Below are 20555 nucleotides of genomic sequence, written 5' to 3' on the forward strand. Positions count from 1 at the left end.
TAGAAATGCCAAGCTGGCTGGACATGTCCAAAAACCTCACTCACACTATTTACACTGTATGTCATCGGTCAGTATGATTCTGTAACGATATGAAATATTAAGGAGGCTCTACACATGCTGATTTGCCCCCCAGCCCTGCACCCCACTAGGGATGACCCTGCTTCTGAGCACCTGCAGAGAGTGTTTTTTATCTCAGCACAGTGAGGGACCACAACCAGCCCTACTTCCACATTGGGAAGCAGGGAGAAAGACTTTTAGGACAGACTAGGGCATAGCTTCAGGAGTTCCTTGAGCCTCAGCATGTCTCATCTATCTTAAAATTTTACCAAGAAGAGGCAGATTCCTCATTCTCCCACACCCACCTCTCTTTCTCCTGAGGAATAGTGCTAATTCTTGCTCTTTTCTCTATTTCTTCCCACCTAACTTCCTTGCTTCCGTGGGACTTACTGGTCTCCTATAGGCAGCAAAATATGCTGGGAGCACAAACTAGTTTGGTTTGGTTTACATCCCTGAGCATGTGCAATCCTATATGCACTTACCAGGGAAGGCTCTCAGACAGTTGAATGCAATGGAGTTTATTTTTAAGTAGACATGCTTTCCTTGCTAGTAAGTCCTTTAGGTTTCAATGAAATGTACTTCCAGATAAATATGGTTAGATTTGCTGCCTGAGGCTGCAATTCTCCACACACTTACCTGGAACGTTTATACACAGCAGGCTTTACTGCAACTGGGAAGCTTGACTGTGAAACTGAAGTTGTCCCAAAGAACCAACGCAAAATAGTGGATTTTTAAAAACTACGGATATAAATCAGGCTACACTCTAACGAGCAGTCAAAAACCTGAATTGCGTGTGAACTGCTCCCCAATAACTCACAGGGACTTCAGGGTAAATCTGGCCAACATGTGAATGCAGCACCTCCATTCCAGAGGAGATGTGTCTTAAAGGGCTTTAAAAGCCCCATGTGAAAAACCACCCGGAATCAAACTTTACTGAATTTGTTCAGAATTCTGAGAAAACGTACATAGGCTCACACTGCATGGTTGAAAGTCTCCTTTGCTAATCTGCAGCGAGGGGCCCATTTTAATAATTAGTGTTTCTAGTGTGTTCTAAAAGTAGCACAAATATATAGTATTCAATGTATCTCACTATATATTGTGAAGTGTGCATGTGTGTATTCAGTGAAATGGATTTCCAGGCAGCATACTTACTTTGAAATATCAGACTTAAATCCTCGGGGGCCTGGGGTGTGCGGAGGCCCTGGACTTGGGGGGGGGGGGCATTTAAAAATCTCATCTCTGGGCCAATCCAACCTTGCTACACCCTGATCTCGGCATATTGGAAACTTGAGTGGAAGTAGAGGCTCAAGTGGTGAGTGTGTACTCCTGGGGAACCAGCTGCTCACATAGGAATATAGTCACATAGGAATATAGGAAGCTGACTTATACCAAGTTAGACCATTGGTCCATCTAGCACAATATCATCTACACTGCCTGTCAGTGGCTCTCTGAGTTTTCAGCCAGGAGTTTCTCCCAGCCCTACATTTTGTTGAAAAGCGGTATATAAATATTTGCTGTTCCTGGCAATGCCAGGAACCTGGAACCTTCTGCACATGAGCAGATGCTCTACCACTGAACTTACAGGCCTATCTCTTAAGGCAGGGATCCCCAACCTGTGGTTTTCCAGATGCTGCTTAACTATTTATTTATTATTTTATTTATTTAGCGCATTTTTATACTGCCCCAAACCAGGGTCTCAGGGTGGTTCACAACAAACAAAAACAACATTAAAATCAATTAAATAGAGCCAGTCACTTCTCTCTCAGCCTAACCTACTTCACAGGGTTGTTGTGAAAGAGAAACTCAAGGATGTAGTACACCGCTCTGGGCTCCTTGGAGGAAGAGTGGGATATAAATGTAAAAATAATAATATAATAATAATAATAATAAATACTAAAAACAGTTTAAAACAAATAATAAATAATCCAAAGTTAAAAAGCTAAAAGGCCTGGGTAAAAAGAGAAGTCTTTAGACACTTTTTAAAAGCCGCTAGAGATGAGGAGACTCTTATTCCCATGGGAAACGCGTTCCAAAGTCTCGGAGCGACAGCAGAGAAGGCCCATCCCTGGGTGGCCACCAGAACACATGAAGGTAGCCACAGACGAACCTTCCCTGATGTACGCAGTGGACGATGGGGATCATGCAGAAGAAGATGCTCTCTTAAGTACCATGGGCCTAAGCTGTTTAGGGCTTTATAGGTTATAACCAGCACTTTGTATTTTGCCCAGAAACTTATTGGCAGCCAGTGCAACTCCTGTAATATAAGAGTAATATGGTCTCTTCAAGATGACCCGGAGACCAACCTGGCTGCTGCATTTTGTACTAATTGCAGTATCCAGACTACGTACAAAGGCAGCCCCACATAGAGCGCATTGCAGTAATCAAGTCTGGAGGTTACCAGCAAGTGTACTACTGTTTTGAGATCATGAACCTCAAGAAATGGACACAGCTGGTGTATCAACCGAAGCTGATAGAAAGTCCTTCTGGCCACCGCCTCAACCTGGAGAACCAGGGAAAGGTGTGGATCCAGAAGCACTCCCAGACTGCATACTTGTTCCATTTGAGAAAAGTGTGACCCCATCTAGAACAGGTAGATCAATATCGCTTCCCGAGTGACTACCCCGCACAATAAGTACCTCTGTCTTGTCTGGATTCAGTCTCAGTTTGTTATCCCTCATCCAGCCCATTACTGGTTCCAAGCAGGCATTCAGGGAGGATATGCCAACTCCTGATGATGTTGACATGGAGAAATAGATTTGGGTGTCATCAGCATACTGATAACACCCAGCACCAAATCTCCGGATGATCTCTCCCAACGGTTTCATGTAGATATTAAAAAGCACTGGAGACAGTATGGAGCCCTGAGGGAACAATAAATTGTAGCTGGGGATGATGGGAGCTGTAGTTCAGCAGCATTTGGAGTGGGGATGTGCTCAAAATGAGGGTCGTGCTCTGGTTTGGCACTGCAGAGAGGAGAACAGCAAGCAGGATCTTTAAAAAAGAGGAGAGCAGGTCCTTACCTTCTCTGCACCGCTGCATGCAGCTTCTTGCTGTGATGGCACTGCCCCCAAGAACCCACATGCGGCGTTGGCACACACATGGCATCCGCATATGCGTGGATGCCATGTGCATAGTCAGCAGCACCATGCTGACCACGCAAATGGCATCCAGTCATGTGTGGACACCATGTGCATGCCAGTGTTGTACATGGGTTCTTGGAGGCCAGTGCCATTGCAGCAAGAAGCTGCATGCAGTGGTGCAGAGAAGGTAAGGACCTGCTCTCCTCTTTTTAAAAGATCATCCCAATCCCTGCGGCATTGAACTGGGTTGGAGCGGAACCAGTGCACAAACCTTATTTCTTGCACTTCCCTAATCTGGAGTACCATAGGTTGGAAATCCCTATCCTAAGGGGAAGCAGACAGTGCTCACATGTAGTCACCAATCCAAATGCAAACCAGGGCAGACCCTGCATAGCAAAGGGGACAGTTCATGTTCGATACCAAAAGATCATCTCTCCTCCCTATTCTAGTGCATTTGGACTAGCAGCAATGAGCACAAGAATTGGAACAGCTTAAATGTGGATTACAGGTATCACAGGGTTACCAACATTCACAGTTGGCCTGGATTCTCCAAGAACTGGCATCAGTCTCCAGGGGACAGTTGAAAGCAATGCTGGAGCTTTTAACATCTCGATATTGTGAAGAATATTGGGAGGAAATCTCTGGGAACAGCTTTGATTAGAAAGAGCAACTCTAGGTGTCTGGCATGTTAGCATGCTGGTTGCCTACAATGACTGGAGAAAGCTGATGTCTGAAAGCATTTCTAATCCTCTAGTTCTAATCACCTGAATGTGGAAGCAAGATTCCCTGAGATAACATTTTACTCACACTTCAGTCCATCCAATCCATCCTATATCTCCTTCATGGCTATTCTCTGTTGAACCTTAATATCCTCATAGCCAGATGCAATGATTTAGGACATATGGTTAGGTGTGAAATTGCCTTTCTCATTCACTCCCCATCTGTCTCATTAAAGGCTCTGTAGCAGGAAAGAGCTTCTGCGAAGTGTTTCTTGGGTTATGCGAGTTGCACTGTTGAAATTCTGGATTAAGGATAGGGCATGAATAATGGATTGGGATGATATGTGTGCCTGCTCATTGCAAGCACATTAGCAGATGCTTGGCATTTACTTGTGTATTGCTTTTTCCTCACTTCTGAAATGAATATTTTACAAAAAGTATTTGATCATTTGTTAAATGTGCTGATTACAGCTTTGCTCATAAGAAATTCTAGCTGGATTCCAGCAAGAGAACAAGTCGTTCCGATTGCAACTCTCACCAGTTTGATTCCCTGTTCTAACCTAATAGTTGGCTACAGGTCAGCACCTTTTGTGCCTCAATGGACCACCATTCAGTAAATACACTGACTTATGCTGCACACACAGTTTGTGATTTTTTAAACTTGTTTTAGGAATGAAAGAGAATGCCTTCTCATGGGGGGGTTGTAAGCAGTATTGGCAGCTTTTTCCTGAGGCTCTTTGCCTTTAATGGCTGTATAAAAGGCAGGAATTCAATAGGTGCAGTTTTTCCTGGCATAGAGATTGATTTTCTGCTTGCTGTACAAGTGTTAGACACATCCTCTGTTGGTTTCACCTCTTCTCATCCTTTTAACAGAAACATGCTCATTGCAATGCTAACAACTGAGTATTTGTGGTTGATGGTTATGCCTGATTTCTTGTGTATTTTCTGTGTGAGTTCTCACAAAGGCTTCTAGGGTGCAAAACACAGAAAATTGCAGAAAGGTACAGCTGTCAGTAAAACAACTGCAGATTTCCTGTTGGCAATCCAGGAAAGTAGATAGAAATCATGGTGAGGCATCTCAGAGAGGTTATATAAAGCTGAGATCTATAAACATAGAAAACAGGAAGCTGCCTTCTATAGAGTCAGACCATTGGTCCATTTAGCTCAGTATTGTCTACACTGACTGGCAGCAGCTCTCCAAGGTTTCAGGCAAGGGTCTTTCTCAGTCCTACTTGGAGATGCTGCCAGGGATTGCACAGGTATATGCTGTTCCTCTTCCACACCACAGTTGATGGAGAGGGAGAGAGGACATCCAAGGAGAAGGGGCAAAAGTGTTTTGCCCTGTTCAATTCCTATTCCTGTGCAAAAGCATCTAGCAACCCCTGTGGGCACTAATGGTATATCTGTGCCTCAGCAGTGGTGGTGATGGTGATGATTGCACCCGTGGAGGCTGCAGAGACCCTCTGTACAGGTGCAGAGCTTCACTGGGATAAGCTGGGCTCTTCCATCTCCTCAGTTGGCTAACTTGCTCTTGTCACTGTTTGACACTGATGTGAGGCATGATGCAGTCTTTCTGCCCTTGCAACAGGATTGGAGCTGGGGATCTTAAAGATACACAGTGTCTTTTTTTAATTTTGTGGCCTGTTGACCCTTTTTGTAAAGCCCACCTGGAGATTTTAGTCTGGGAAGCAGGAGTAGTGTTCTTCTGGAGACCCCAAGGGCAACACCTCCATGATTGCTTTTGACCAACATTAATGTCCAAGAACCTCATCCATACTGAATTCTGAACAAATGACCATAGAACAAAGGAAGAATTTAATTAGGATGTGAATATTCATGTGCAGTAGCTTACAAAAGCTGTCTCCTCCTCTCATTAGAATAACATCAGCTCTTCATTAGTAGTCACTCATGTTCTCCCATTTTAAGCTGGTTAGAAAACAGCTTCCAGCATCAGACAGACACTAGAGAGTAAGAAGTATTGTCTTATTGGGCCATTTGTTCTTGTTCTTCCTCCAGACAAAAAACAGGTGAGAGTGTCAGCTATGAACAAGCCCTTCTTTCTTGGCACTGTGGTTGTCAAAAGGAAGTTGCTATCAAATACTTTGATCTATGTCAGGCCTGCTCAACTTTGGACCTCCTGCAGATGTTGGCCTACAACTCCCATAATCCCTGGCTATTGGCTACTAGGGCTAGAGATTAAGGGAGTTGTAGTCCAAAAACAGCTGGGGGGCCTAAATTGAGCAGGCCTGATCTATGTGGATGCACGGGGTCTAGCAGAGGCCTTTGTATGACTCATTAGAGTTTCCATCTCTTGAAATAAAAACAGTAACAACCCAGTTCTTGGGTAAGTCCTGTGGATCAAGGGACAGAACCCAAAGTGGATCTACAACTGAAGGATAGAACCCTGACTTTGACCAGGTTTTGGGTTCACCTGTGTTAAAACAAATTACAGATTTTCCAAGGAAGCAAGAATTAGTAGTAATGAGGGACTTCAACCACTCATGTTTGCTGGAAGACAAACTTCACTAAGCATCAAATTCTTGACATAGGCTGCTGACACATTCCTCTTTCAGAATGCAGAGGAAGGAGCCAATGGGTTTTCTTTGACTTGATCCTAACCAATAGGAAAGAATTGGTCAATAAGGTTGATATAGTGGAAAGTTTGAGGGGGAAATAACCGTTTCGTGAGGTGAGGTGGTCACCTCAGGAGGCAGATTATTGAGACACCAAGAAGGTGGCAGGATACCATCTTGCCTCCCACTTAAAAAAAAAAGGCGGGTGGGAAGAGGGTGCACACAAGCAGGGGTGGCATTTGATGCTCTGCCTCATATGCACAGGGGTCTTGAGCCACCACTGAGTGGCTTAAGACAAGGCCTACAAGGCCCACTTCAGCTCTTGTGATTCTATGAATTTGGAGGTAGATTCATAGTTCTTCCTAAAGCAGATCCAACTGAATTGGAATCTGGACATCATAGAATCTGATGAGTTCCAAGGCAAGTTCAGAAGACCTTACTGATATTACAGGTCACACCATGCATGATCAGAGTGTCTCAAACTCTAGTATGTAATTATGATGTCATTGCACCATTTTAGAAAGAGGCTATTGCACATGCATTTTGCTGCTACAATGCTGGAGAGGTCTCCAGAACAGTGGAAACTGCCAAATTCTAGAGTGATGAAGCATGCACATGTTGATTCTGGAATGTGGGGGAAGGACATTTGGTGGGTTTTATAGTGAAAAATCCATTGGCCCCTCATTATAATTTTTTTTTTTTTTGAGTAGGACAGGACAAGGAATTTGAAAGTGACAATATGCAAGTTTTCTTCTTTTAAGATAAAAATCCAAGGCCATGTCATCTGAATGTACCATAAGTACAGCTTAGGTAATGACAGGAATGCCAACTATTTAGTATTGTCTGTAACTATAATTTTTGTCCCATTTTGATGTAATGCTATGATTGGACAGTATAGAAGTCACCAAACTGTAAGGTAAAGGTAAAGTGTGCCATCAAGTCGATTTCGACTCCTGGTGCCCACAGAGCCCTGTGGTTTTCTTTGGTAGAATACAGGAGGGGTTTACCATTGCTTCCTCCTGCAGGTATGAGATGATGTTTTTCAAGATCTTCCTATATCGCTGCTGCCTGATATAGTACCAGCAGGGATTTGAATCAGCAACCTTCTGCTTGTTAGTCAAGCATTTCCCTGCTGTGCCACTTAAGGTGGCTCATCACCAAACTGTGCAAGTGTTTTATTTTATTGTATGTTTCTTTTAGTTATGAGTTTAATAAGATGTTTTCGTTGGGACAGATTTTACCATCTTCTGAATCATATTGCCATATTCCAGGTAATTTGAAGCATGCATCAATGATACGGTGACAGGGGAATGCTGTGGTGAAAGTGAGCTGTTCCTGGGATGCTAGTTTACTACTCCTGTCATGAATAATCATTTGGTAGGCAGATGTGTGCACTCCAGGGCAAAAAGGCTGCAACAGAATTACAGGCATCTGGAGGTAAGTGGGACCAAGCACTGATAAATGCCCCTGTGAAGTACCGGACTTGGTATGTGCATACGAGCTGCACTTTAAGCCTCTTGTAATATTTTGGCTAATTATGATAAGGCCTTTCCAAAGGATACAGATACAGAAATGCTGTAGTCATACTTGTCCCAATTCTGTATTACTATTATTCCACTAAAAACCTTGCAGGAAGAATGGCCACATTCTAGTTGCTGTAAAAAAGAAATCAGGGGAGATGTACACTAGAGTGGTGTACTTTAGACCGGTGGCATATTTAAACAGAGGCAGAGTAGGCACTTGCCTGTGCTGGCAAAAATGTGAGAAGTGGCAAATTTTGCTGCCCCTCTCTGGGGAGGAGGGGAAAGCCCCCCCATTTTCTCTTTAAAAACTCCCACTGTGCATGGCGGGATAGGGCCGGTGGCTGCAGGGTGCAGGTGAGGGGAAACATAAGAACAGCCCTGCTGGATCAGGTCCAAGGCCCATCTAGTCCACCATCCTGTTTCACACAGTGGCCCACCAGATGCTGCTGGAAGTCGACAGGCAGGAGTTGAGGGCATGCCCTCTCTCCTGCTGTTACTCCCCTGCAATTGGTACTCAGAGGTGTCCTGCCTTTGAGGCTGGAGGTGGCCCTCCAACTAGTAGCCGATGATAGACTTCTCCTCCATGAAGTTATCCAAACCCCTCTCAAAGTCATCCAGGTTGTTGGCTGTCACCACATCTCGTGGCAGAGAATTCCACAAGTGGATTATGCGTTGTGTAAAAAAGTACTTCCATTTGTTGGCCCTAGATTTCCTGGCAATAAATTTCATGGGATGGCCCCTGATTCTAGTGTTATGTGAGAAGGAGAAGAATTACTCTCTATCCACTTTCTCCACACCATGCCTGATTTTATAGACCTCTATTATGTCTCCCCGCAGTCATCTTTTTTCTAAACTAAATAGACCCAGGTGTTGTAGCCTTGCCTCATAAGGAAGGTGCACTAGCACCCTCCCTGATCATCTTGGTTGCCCTCTTCTGCACCTTTTCCAGTTCGACAATGTCCTTTTTTAGATGTGGTGACCAGAATTGTACGCAGTACTCCAGGTGTGGCCACACCATAGTTTTGTATAAGGGCATTATAATATTAGCAGTTTTGTTTTCAATCCCCTTCCTAATGATCCCTAGCATGGAATTGGCCTTTTCTACAGCTGCTGCACATTGAGTCGACACTTTCAACGAGCTGTTCACCACGACCCCATGTCAACCACTCACCCAGTTTGGAGACATCCTTTTGGAGCTCCTCACAATCCGTTTTGGATTTCACTGCCTGAAAGAGTTTGGTATCATCTGCAAATCTGGCCACCTGGCCAGGGGCGTAGCAAGGTTGGAGGGGGCCCAGAGACAAGATTTTAAAATGGGCCCCTCGCTGATATACACACACAAACACACTTCACAATATATCGTGCACTCACACTCACAGCCCCATTATGAATACGGTGAATATCTAGTTCACATTGAATCTAGTTTTTTTACTCTCTGCTCCTGCCAATCTCCAAGAGACTCAACATAATTCATAGGGGGTGCAACATGGGCGGGTGGGGAGTCATGTGATGTGCCCCTGGGGGGCCCCTCAAGGCAGTGGGGCCCCAAAACGACTGCCTCCCCTTGCCTAATGGTAGTTACGCCCCTGCACCTGGCTGCTTACTCCTACTTCTAGATCATTTATGAATAAATTAAAAAGTACCGGTCCCAGTACAGATCCCTGGGGGACCCCACTTCTTACTCCCTCCATTGTGAAAACTCTCAATTTATCCCTACCCTCAGTTTCCTGTCCTTCAAACAGTTAGCAATCCACACATGTACTTGTCCCATTATCCCATGATTGCTAAGTTTCCTCAAGAGTCTTTGATGAGGAACTTTGTCAAAGCCTTTTTGGAAGTCCAGGTATACTATGTCAACTGGATCACCTTGATCCACACACTTGTTGACACTCTTAAAGAACTCCAAAAGGTTTGTGAGGCAAGAAGCCATGGCTGATTCAGCCATCTTTGCAGAAGCCATGCTGGTTCTCTCCCAGTAGGGCCTGTTCTTCTATGTGCTTTACAATTTAATCCTTGAGGATGCTTTCCATCAATTTGCCTGGAAAGGACATTAAGCTAACCAGCCTGTAATTTCCCAGATCGCCCTGGATCCCTTTTTGAACATTGGTGTTACATTTGTTACTTTCCATTCCTCTGGTACAGAGCCTGATAAGTTATATATTTTAGCAAGGAGGTCGGCAATTTCACATTTGAGTTCTTTGAGGACTCTTGGATGGATGCCATCTGGCCCTGGCAATTTGTTAGTTTTCAGTTTTTCCGGACAGTTTAGAACATCATCTCTTGTCACTTCAATGTGACTCAATTCTTTAGCCTCCATTCCTGAAAAGCCTGGTTCAGGAACAGGTATATGCTCAGTATCCTTTGCCGTGAAGACAGACACAAATAACTCATTTAGCTTCTCTGCAACCTCCACATCCTCCTTAATAATCCCTTTCACTCCCTCATTGTCTAATGGTCCAATTGCCTCCCTGGCAGGTTTCCTGCTTTTGATGTATTTAAAGAGGTTTTTGTTATTCCCCTTGATGCTTTTAGCTAAATGTTCTTCAAACTCTCTTTTTGCGTCCCTTATTGTCACCTTGCATTTCTTTTGCCAGAGTTTGTGTTCCTTTCTGTTCTCCTCATTTGAGCAGGCCTTCCAATTTCAGAAGGAAGTCTTCTTCCCTTTTATGGCTTCTTTGACTTTACCTGTTATCAATGCTGGCATCCTCCTGGATTTTGGAGAAGTTCCGTCTTCTGAAATTCAAAGTGTCTGTGTTAGAATTCCTTGGTGATTCTCTGGATTTGATCGCACTATGATCACTGTTCCCTAAAGGGTCAATGACTCTGACATCATGCACCAGGTCCTGGGTGCCACTCAGGATTATGTCCAAGGTCAACTTCTCTCTAGTTGGTTCCAAGACCAACTGTTCTAGGGCACAGTCATTCACCATATCTAGAAATTTGACCTCTTTGTCATGACCTGACTGTGAATTTACCCAGTCTATGTGTGGGTAATTGAAGTCACCCATTATTACTGCCATGCCTCTCCTTGAAGCGTCCCTGATTTCCTCCTGCAACTCCCAGTCACTGTCAGCATTTTGATCTGGAGGGCGATAGCGAGTTCCCAGTAACACATTTCCTTTCAAGCCTTGTATTGTTACCCACAGGGTTGCTGTGGAGGACTCTGGTCCACCTAAGTTTTCTGCTTTGTTAGATTCTATTCCTTCTTTAACGTACAGTGTTACTTCACCTCCAAGGTGCCCCTCCCTGTCTTTTCTATAGAGTTTATATCCAGGAATAACAGTGTCCCACTGGTTCTCATTGTTCCACCATGTTTCTGTTATGCCCACTATATCTATTTCTGTGTTAGCAACCAAGCACTCCAGCTCACCCATCTTGGCTCGTAGGCTTTTGGCATTGGGATATAAGCATCTATATGTGCTGAATCTCTTACCTGGTGTATGCTATATTTCTTTGGACTCTTGGACCAGCTGGCACAGGCTCCTGTCTGCTCTTTATGTGGTTCTGTTCTGTCCCCTTCTGTTTTATTTGAATCCTTTACACCCTCGCAGTTTAAAGGACGGCATCTGCCAAACCAGATACTGCCCAGCTCCTGTCAGCTATTCCCCAGGAGTCATTTTACAAGCTGCTCTGAAACTTTTTTGATTTTAAGTGCCAGAAGTCTGGTTCTATCTTGGTTCAAGTGCAGTCCATCCCTTTTGTACAGGCTTTGCTTGCCCCAAAATGTATCCCAGTGCCTAATGTCACTGGACACCAATGTCTCATCCATGCATTGAAACCCCTCAGCTCTGCCTGTCTCACTGTCAGGGGCATATCTAGGGGTAGGGCAGGCAGGGCACATGCCCCGGGCGCCACTTGAAGGGGGGCGCCATTTTGTAAAAAAATTTTTTAATAAAAAAATGGCTGCCAAAAACAAAATGGCCACTGTGCATGCTCAAATGGCCTCTGTGAGGCTCTAGGTCATGCCAGGCTTTGCAGAGGCCATTTGAGCATGCGCGGTGGCCATTTTGTTTTCAGTGGCCTTTAAAAAAAAGATTATTTTTAAAAATGGCCACTGCACATGCTCAAATGGTCCCTGCAAGGCCCTAGAGGCCAGCGGGGTGAGGGGGGATCTTTGCAACCCCCCCCAGCCTTTAGGAAGCCCCCCAAAGGGGCTACGGGTAAAAATAATAATAATAAAAATATAATATAAGACACTGTACACATATTCAGATTGGCACTATGTACAGAGAATCAGGGCTTGTGAATACTGAGCTGACGCTTAAGAGCTAGAATTGTATTCATTTGCTCTTACTTTGCTTCTTGTGATAAGTGAGTTAAATGTGATGTCTTGCTAATATGGCTATAAATGGTGAGTTTGTCTTTGAATCAGTGTGAAACCCTTAATATTAAGGCCCACTGGGAGTTTCTTGCTCTCTTTCTCTCATTTTAACTGTCTTTCTGAAAGACTAGAATATATTCCAAGCAGTGACACAGTTGACTCTGCATATCCTTTAATTATTTTCAGAGTATCTGGGAAAAGTCAAATTCTCCACTGATTTTTAAAACTTATGTCATGGTGATGCTACAATGCATAGTAGAGAATTAGACAGGCACTTCTGTTTAGTTTTCCAAGTACATCTCCACATAGTATTTGGGTATTTCATGAGCCCCCACATACTGAAATTTGTAGTTTTCCAGCATTTTTTGGTCTGGCTAAGTCCACTGCTAAATAGTTTTTGAAATATTAAAAGATTAATGAGCTTGACTTGTATTTTTCAGCTGATATTATTGTAAAGTTATCTGAAAGATGGGTGTCAGATGCTTGGACAGGGGGCGCAATTTCAGTGTTTGCCCTAGGCGCTATTTTCCCTAGATACGCCTCTGCTCACTGTACCTGCACGTGGAACAGGTAGCATTTCTGAGAATGCTACCTTGGGGGTCCTGGACTTCAATGTGCTACCTATCAGCGTAAATTTGGCTCCAGGACCTCCCGACTACATTTCCCCACATCATTGGTGCTGACGTGCACCATGACAGCTGTCTCCTCCCCAGTACTGCCTAAGAGCCTATCTAGACACTGTGTGATGTCTGCAACTTTCACACCAGGCAGGCAAGTCACCATGCGGTCAACATGTGGGTCACAAACCCATCTCTCTATACCTCTGGTTGAATCACCCACTATGAAGAAGCCCCCATCTCCCGGAAGAGTATCTCCTGTGTGAGAGGATATGGGCTCATCATCCACAGAAGGGGTCCCTTCTAAAGGAGCATTTCCCTCTTCCTCAGACTGATGTCCTCCTTCCCCGAGACCTTCATTCTTCCTGAGAGCAGTGGAGCTATCAGCCCTGGAGTGGGATGCCTCTACCACGTCCCTGAAGGTCTTGTCCTCATGCCTCTCTGTCTCTCTGAGCTTCTTCAGATCCACTAACATGGTCTCGAGGGAATGAACTTGTTCCCTGAGAGCCAAGAGCTCCTTGCACTGAGCACACACCCGTGACTTCTGCCCATGGAGCAAATAGTTCTATATGCGACACTGTGCATTATTTATTTATTTATTTATTTATTTATTTATTCATTCATTCATTCATTCATTCACTCATTCAATTTCTATACCGCCCTTCCAAAAATGGCTCAGGGCAGTTTACACAGAGAAATAACAAACAAATAAGATGGAACCCTGTCCCCAAAGGGCTCACAATCTAAAAAGAAACATAAGATAGATACCAGCAACAGTCACTGGAAGTACTGTGCTGGGGGTGGATAGGGCCAGTTACTCTCTCCCTGCTATATAAAGAGAATCACCACGTTAAAAGGTGCCTCTTTGCCCAGTTAGTAGGGGTTACACTAGGAACAGGGGTTACACTCAATACACTGGAAAGTGCCCCCTCTGCTGCTGCCTTTCTATCTTCATACTGGTTTTGTTGGCTGTTTACAGTATTTAGAGATAGTTTATTAGAAGGGGGGAAGGAAGAAGGGAACAGCTTGGGTGGGGCACTGACTGTGCTGTCTTCTGCCTCTGCCCCACCTCTCCTCGAGGTGTGTGTGATCTCCTTTGGGCTGCTGCTGGGGCCCTGCTGCTATATAGGGCAGGCTGGCCCAAGGGCGCGAGCCTCTTGGCACGAGCCGAAGGGCGAGAGCACAAGGGCTCTCGTCCTTATGGCTCTCAGCCGTGGGGCGAGCTGCCGGGGGGGCGGGGTGGCAGAAGACCTTCCTTCCTGCTACAAAGAAGTCAGCAAGAGTGTGAACAAGAGACTGCATGGGTCTGGATGTGATTTTTTAAAAAATCAAGCCAAGGAACTGTGGTTGTTTAGGCTGAGGGGATGTGTCTGGGAGAGCAGAAAAGCAGGGATGGAGTGGGGGCAGCAATAGCACAGGTAGCGGGCAGAGGGAGGTATGGCGGTGGGAGTTGAGCAGGCTGTTACAGGGGGAAACAGTCCAGGCAACTGAGGCCTCTTCCTTTTTCCAGCTCTTCTCCCAACCCTCTGACCCTAGGGAGCTCTGAGAACACTCCCTCGAGGATTAGGGTGCTGCTGCTAAATGCCAGGTCAGTCAATGCTAAAACACCTCTCATCCACGATTTGATTGTGGATGGGCATGCTGACCTGGTATGTATGATGGAGACCTGGTTGGATGAGCTGAGTGGGGTTGGTCTCTCTCAGCTCTGTTCTCCAGGTTTCCAGGTCGTGCAACAGCCCCGCCTCGAGGGTCGGGGAGGGGGCGTTGCGGTCATCTATCGAGAGATCCTCCCCATTTCCAGATGCCCGATCAGGCAATCTCAGAATTTCGAGTGTTTGTCCTTGAGGGTGGGCCTCCGAGATAGGCTGGGGATTCTGCTGCAGTAACAACCAACCTGCTGCACTTCAGTCTCCCTACCTGAGCTGACGGGGGTGGTCTCGGAGGTGGCTTTGGGTTCGCGCAGGCTTATTGTTTTTGGGGATTTCAATGTCCATGCTGAGGCCCCCCTAGTGGGTGCAGCTCAGGATTTCATGGCCTCCATGGCAACCATGGGCCTGTCTCATTTGGTATCGGGCCCTAACCACGTGGCAGGACATACTCTGGATCTGGTTTTTGCTGACCGGGAAATAAATGATATGGAGGTGGGGGAATTTGAGACCACTCCCTTGTCATGGACAGATCATCATCTGGTGGGGTTTAGTTTGACTGCTCCGTCTGCTTTCTGCAGCGGTGGTGGGTCGATTAGGATGGTCTGCTCCCGGAGGCTTATGGATCCGCTTGGATTCCAGATGGCCCTCGGGGAGTTTCCAGTGTCCAGAGCTGATGACCCTGTTGAGGCCCTGGTCGATCTCTGGAATGGAAAAACGGCCCTGGCTGCTGACACGGTTGCTCCTAAACGCCTTCTCTGGCTTGGTGGAGCCTGATCTGTTCCTTGTTTTTCTTCGGAGCTTAGGGTGATGAAACAACTCGGATGACGGCTGGAATGATGCTGGAGGAAGAGTCGTGACCAATCTGACCGAACGCGGGCTAGAGCCCATTTTAGGGACTATGCCGTGGCGGTGGGGGAGGCGAAGAAATGTTTTTTCTCTGCCTCCATTGCATCTGCTCCGTGCAGACAAACAGAGCTGTTTTGTGTGGTAAAAACATTGCTCCCCCCATCCTCCCAGGTAATGGGGGAGGAATCATCCACAGCCCGCTGTGATCAGTTTGCTTGTCACTTTGCAGATAAAGTCGTTCGCATCTGTGCCGATTTGGACGCCAGAGTTTTGGCAGTTCCGGCAGACGTGCCTCTGGTACCATCTGGTCCCGTTGTGTTGGATTCTTTTCAGTTGGTGCGGCCTGAGGATGTGGACAAGATCTTGGGCAGTGTGCGGGCAACATCGTGTGCTCTTGACCCTTGCCCTTCATGGCTAATAAAAGCTGCCAGGGAGGGTACAGGTAGGTGGTTGGAGGTGATTATTAATGCCTCATTAAGGGAAGGCAGGATGCCACCGTGCCTCAAGGAGGCGGTGATAAGACCACTACTAAAAAAGTCCTCCCTTGATCCCTCCAACCTAGATAACTATAGACCGGTCTCTAACGTGCCCTTTTTGGGCAAGGTGATAGAGCATGTGGTGGTGTCCCAGCTGCAGAGGGTCTTGGATGATACGGATTATCTGGACCCTTTTCAATTTGGCTTCTGCCCTGGGTATGGGACTGAGACTGCCTTGGTCGCTCTAGTGGATGACCTACGCCGGGAACTAGATAGGGGGAGTGTGTCCCTGTTGGTTTTGCTGGACCTCTCGGCGGCTTTCGATACCATCGACCATGGTATCCTTCTGGACCACCTCTCGAGTATGGGAATTGGAGGTACTACATTGCAGTGGTTCCGTTCCTTTCTTGGGGGGAGAGTCCAGAAGGTGGCGCTGGGGGACTACTGCTCAGCTCCGTGGCCACCGTGGGGTCCCGCAGGGTTCGGTCTTGTCCCCCATGCTGTTTAACATCTTCATGAAACCGCTGGGAGAGGTCATCCGGGGACTTGGACTGAGTTGTCAGCAATATGCGGATGACACTCAGCTCTATCTCTCCTTGTCATCTGATCCTAGAGAGGCAGTGGATGTCCTGAATCGGGGGCTGGAGGCTGTGATGGGTTGGATGTGGGCTAATAAACTGAGACTGAATCCGGACAAGACAGAAGTAATGTTGGTCAGTAGGAGAGCCAATCGGGATGAGGAGATTTTACCAGTTCTGGATGGGGTTGCACGCCCCTTGAAGGAGCGAGTACACAGCTTGGGGGTACTACTGGACCTGGCTCTGCTTTTGGAAGCTCAGGTGGAGGCAGTGGCCAGTGGTGCCTTTGCACGGCTTCGGCTAGTGCGCCAGCTGCGTCCCTTTCTCGAGAAGGCAGATCTGGCCACAGTTACCCATGCCTTAGTCACGTCACGGCTAGATTACTGTAATGCGTTCTTCGTGGGGCTGCCATTGAAGAATATCTGGAAATTGCAGCTAGTGCAAAACGTGGCAGCTAGGGTTTTATCCAGAGCTGCCCGGTGGGAGCACATCACACACATCCTGAAAGAGCTGCACTGGCTGCCAGTTCGTTTCCAGGTCCGATTCAAGGTGCTGGTTTTGACCTTTAAAGCCCTTAACGGTTTGGGCCCGGGGTATCTGAGGGACTGCCTGCTCCCAAGAGTTGCTGCCCGCTTGACGAGGTCATCTGAGGGGGGTCTGCTCCGGATGCTGACAATGAAGGAGGCTCGGCTGTTGTGCACTCGGGACAGGGCCTTCTCTGTTTCTGCCCCCAGACTTTGGAATGCTCTCCCAGTGGCCATTCGCTCCTCGGACTCCATCACAGTTTTTAGAAAGCTTCTTAAAACTTGGCTTTTTATCCAGGCTTTTACATGACTGTTTCTATTGCTGCTTCTGTGTTTTTTTACTCATTTATAGTTTTTATGTTTGTATTTTATAGTTTTTAAATTAGATTTTTAAAAATATTTTTAGCTTAATATTTTAATTGTCATTTTAATTGTATGTTTTTTAACTTTTGTAAACCGCCTTGGGATTGTTTTTAATGAAAGGTGGTATATAAATTCAACAATAAAATAAATAAATAAAAAGGACATGTCTCAGCTTTAATGGTCAGCTGTTTAACTGTCAAACTGCCTTTCTCAAGAATATGAAGGAGGGATTTGTACTTATCTTCTCTTCTCCACCGGGCGCCTTGTGATCACAGGGGATTGTTCCAGGCTCCCCTGCACACTTCCTGCTAAACTCCTGCTAAACTCCAACATTCTGTTTGCTATCCCTGTTCGCTATGTTCTCTGGCCTTCACCTTTTATGTAGAGAGTAGGCTTCAAACTGAGACACATGATGTGTCTCAAAGGAATGTGGGGCCTCCCACAGCCCTAGCTGACTCCACCCCCTCCAGGCAGGGACAAACAAAAACACAGGCATTTGCTAGCCCTGGCAAATGCTAGCCCTGGCAAATAACACAAACACAGTTTAGGTCTTATCCCTTAAAAAGAAACCAGCCCCTCAAAATCTCCCCTCCTCCTGTTAGTTAGTTTAAAGGTGTTGTAAATCTGTTAACTTGGCTAACCCAACAGGATTTACAACCCCCTTCAGCACTCCCCCTGTGAGTTAACAGAAAGTAGCAGGGAAGCTGCATGAAGGAAAACAAAAGGCTCACAAAGATAATAGTAAATGAATCAAGTCCCCTGAACTGAACTAGGTACTCCCCTCTAACAATAACTGAGTAATAACTGCAAAGAAAACAACAGAGCAAGGAATGAAAAGAACAAAGGAGAACAGAGCAAGGAATTAATGGAACAAGAACACAAAGCAGGAAAGAACAGAACAAGGGCAAACTGGAACTCAGAAAAGTTAAGAATTCACAATAGAACACAGTTAGCGAAAGTTGCTAACAGCATCCATGGAAATCACTGACTGCTTGATATATGGCACAAGAGAACCAGCAGCCAATCAGGCTTCCCTGAGTCAGCACTTCTGCTTCCTCTCTTGTGATCTCCCACAGAGCTTTCCTTCTGAGACGTTTTCTCAAGACAGGTGAAATCCCAGCCTCCTCCTGATCAGCCTGCTCCTGAACAGGATTCATGTCTGGCAGTTGTTCCGATTCCTCAGCTCCAGAGTCTGGTCTCCCTGCCAAATCCTCTTGCTGTGCCTCTGAGCCCTCACTAGCAGGCAAATCCCCCTGTTCCTCCTCTGACTCTTCTGAGTCAGAAGTCTGCGCCATGACACCAGGGAGGAAAGGCTAAACGTTGTTGATTAGAAAAGCTTGCTCACCTCCTGAAGCTGCTCCTGCTCTTCCCAAAGTTCCCCCCTTTACCTTTAAAATGCCACACAGGCAACGGGGTGGCAGCAGGCCCAGGGGCAAGTTCCTCCTTTTAGGAATTCCACTGTAAGGGCAGCAAGGGAGCGCTCCTTCCATCTCTCCTCTTCCTTCCCAAATGACTGCATGTTGCTGTGTGGCCTTCACTGACCTTATCCTGCCATGCACAGTGGCGGTCTTTAAGGAGAAAGGGGGGGGGGCTTTCTCCCTCTTCCCCTACCCTCACTGCAGCAGAGGGGAAAACAAATCCTTGGCTGCCTACAGGCTGCAAAAGGCTTAATCCGCCCTGCTTTAGACCAGGGAATGTGTAGCTTCAAATATATAATGCAAATGATGGGGCATTGTTGCAGAGAGAGGAGGGTTACCCTTATAGGTATTTCTGTGCTTCATAATAAAAGGTATACACGAACATTCTTGTTGTGAAATGGCACAGTGGAAGAGATGTTCACTCCAGACTTTGGATTAGTAATGCAATAATAATAAAACAAGTCTTCAAAAGATCAACAACAGTGTTGTCAACAATTATAAATAAAATAAAATAAATCTTTATTTTTTAGCCACCCCATAACAAATTGTGTTGTGTGTGTGTATGTAACACAACTCCATAACAAATTGTGTGGGGGATGGTAGTGATGACACAGTTACCAGCTGATGATACGCATGCAACCATATTCCACTAAGCACTCACAGTAGCAAAAGGATGCCTTAGGTGGGAGAAGAAGAGTGATTTCTCCCCAGTCCCAGTACAATACAAATATTGTATTTGAATGCTGGGATTGCAACAAAATAAGTTATTTGAGGGAGGATGCCCAGACCTTGCACAAGAAATTAGTTGTAATGATGTACTGGCTGCACAAAAGGCTCTTAAAGCACAGCCTGTGTTTTAGGGAATTATGGGGTTCCTTTGAATTTTCCATTTCCATTCTTTATTGAGATGATCAGTAATGACTAACAAGCTTCCCTGTAAGATAGCTTGCCTACTACAACTGACTTTCACCTACAGATGCCGTAGGCATGCTATAAGCCATACTCTCTGATTACATATTACCATATCTTCCTTGAACTGAGCATGTGCTCCAGAAGATGCCCCAGAATTTTCTGTAACACGAGCTCTATTCACATGTTATGTTCATCACAAATATGAGATTATAGTGTACATTCACATGTTATGTTGAAGGCAATACACTTCCTATCTACACCATGCATTTGAGAGGCCTGGATCCAGGTTAGTGTACAGACATCGGCACACTTGTACAACATAATGTCTGAATAGGGCAGTCAAGAATTCTTTGTCAGACAAGTCAATGTGGAAAGTGCTCCCTGAAGGTAGAAAGTCCAAAAACACTGCCTTAGAAGATATACAGTACATGGGTTTCCTGATGCAAAATATACAACTCTTTCTGCTTCATTTAAAACAGTGGAAGAACTCTTCCTTTCAACTCTCCATTCTTACCTACCAGCTTCTCTGCTTCTAGGAGTGCTCAGCAGCTTTCCTAAGCCTCCTAAGGTTGCACTTGTTGAATTTCGGACTCAAAGAAGTATGTTGATTCTTTCTTTGCTGCTTTTTATTACTTGGTTTAAATCAAACATTTGAATAATTCCAGTTATACAAGCAGCCTGTATTTAATAGTTACTGAGAGGTATATTTAAAGGCTGGGTGGCTAATGTGTTGAAATTCATTCTGCTAAAATATGGAACAGTGACCGTGAGTGAGAATGGTTTTCTCTAATCTCTTCTGCTTTGTTTGAACAGCCAAGGCAGCAGCTCCTGAAAATTGAGCTCTCCAAGTGGCTGGAACTTTGATTAATGGAAAGCAATTTTCTGATATCATTGCTAAG

Source organism: Hemicordylus capensis, chromosome 4, assembly GCF_027244095.1.
Source record: "Hemicordylus capensis ecotype Gifberg chromosome 4, rHemCap1.1.pri, whole genome shotgun sequence".
Classification (NCBI taxonomy): domain Eukaryota; kingdom Metazoa; phylum Chordata; class Lepidosauria; order Squamata; family Cordylidae; genus Hemicordylus; species Hemicordylus capensis.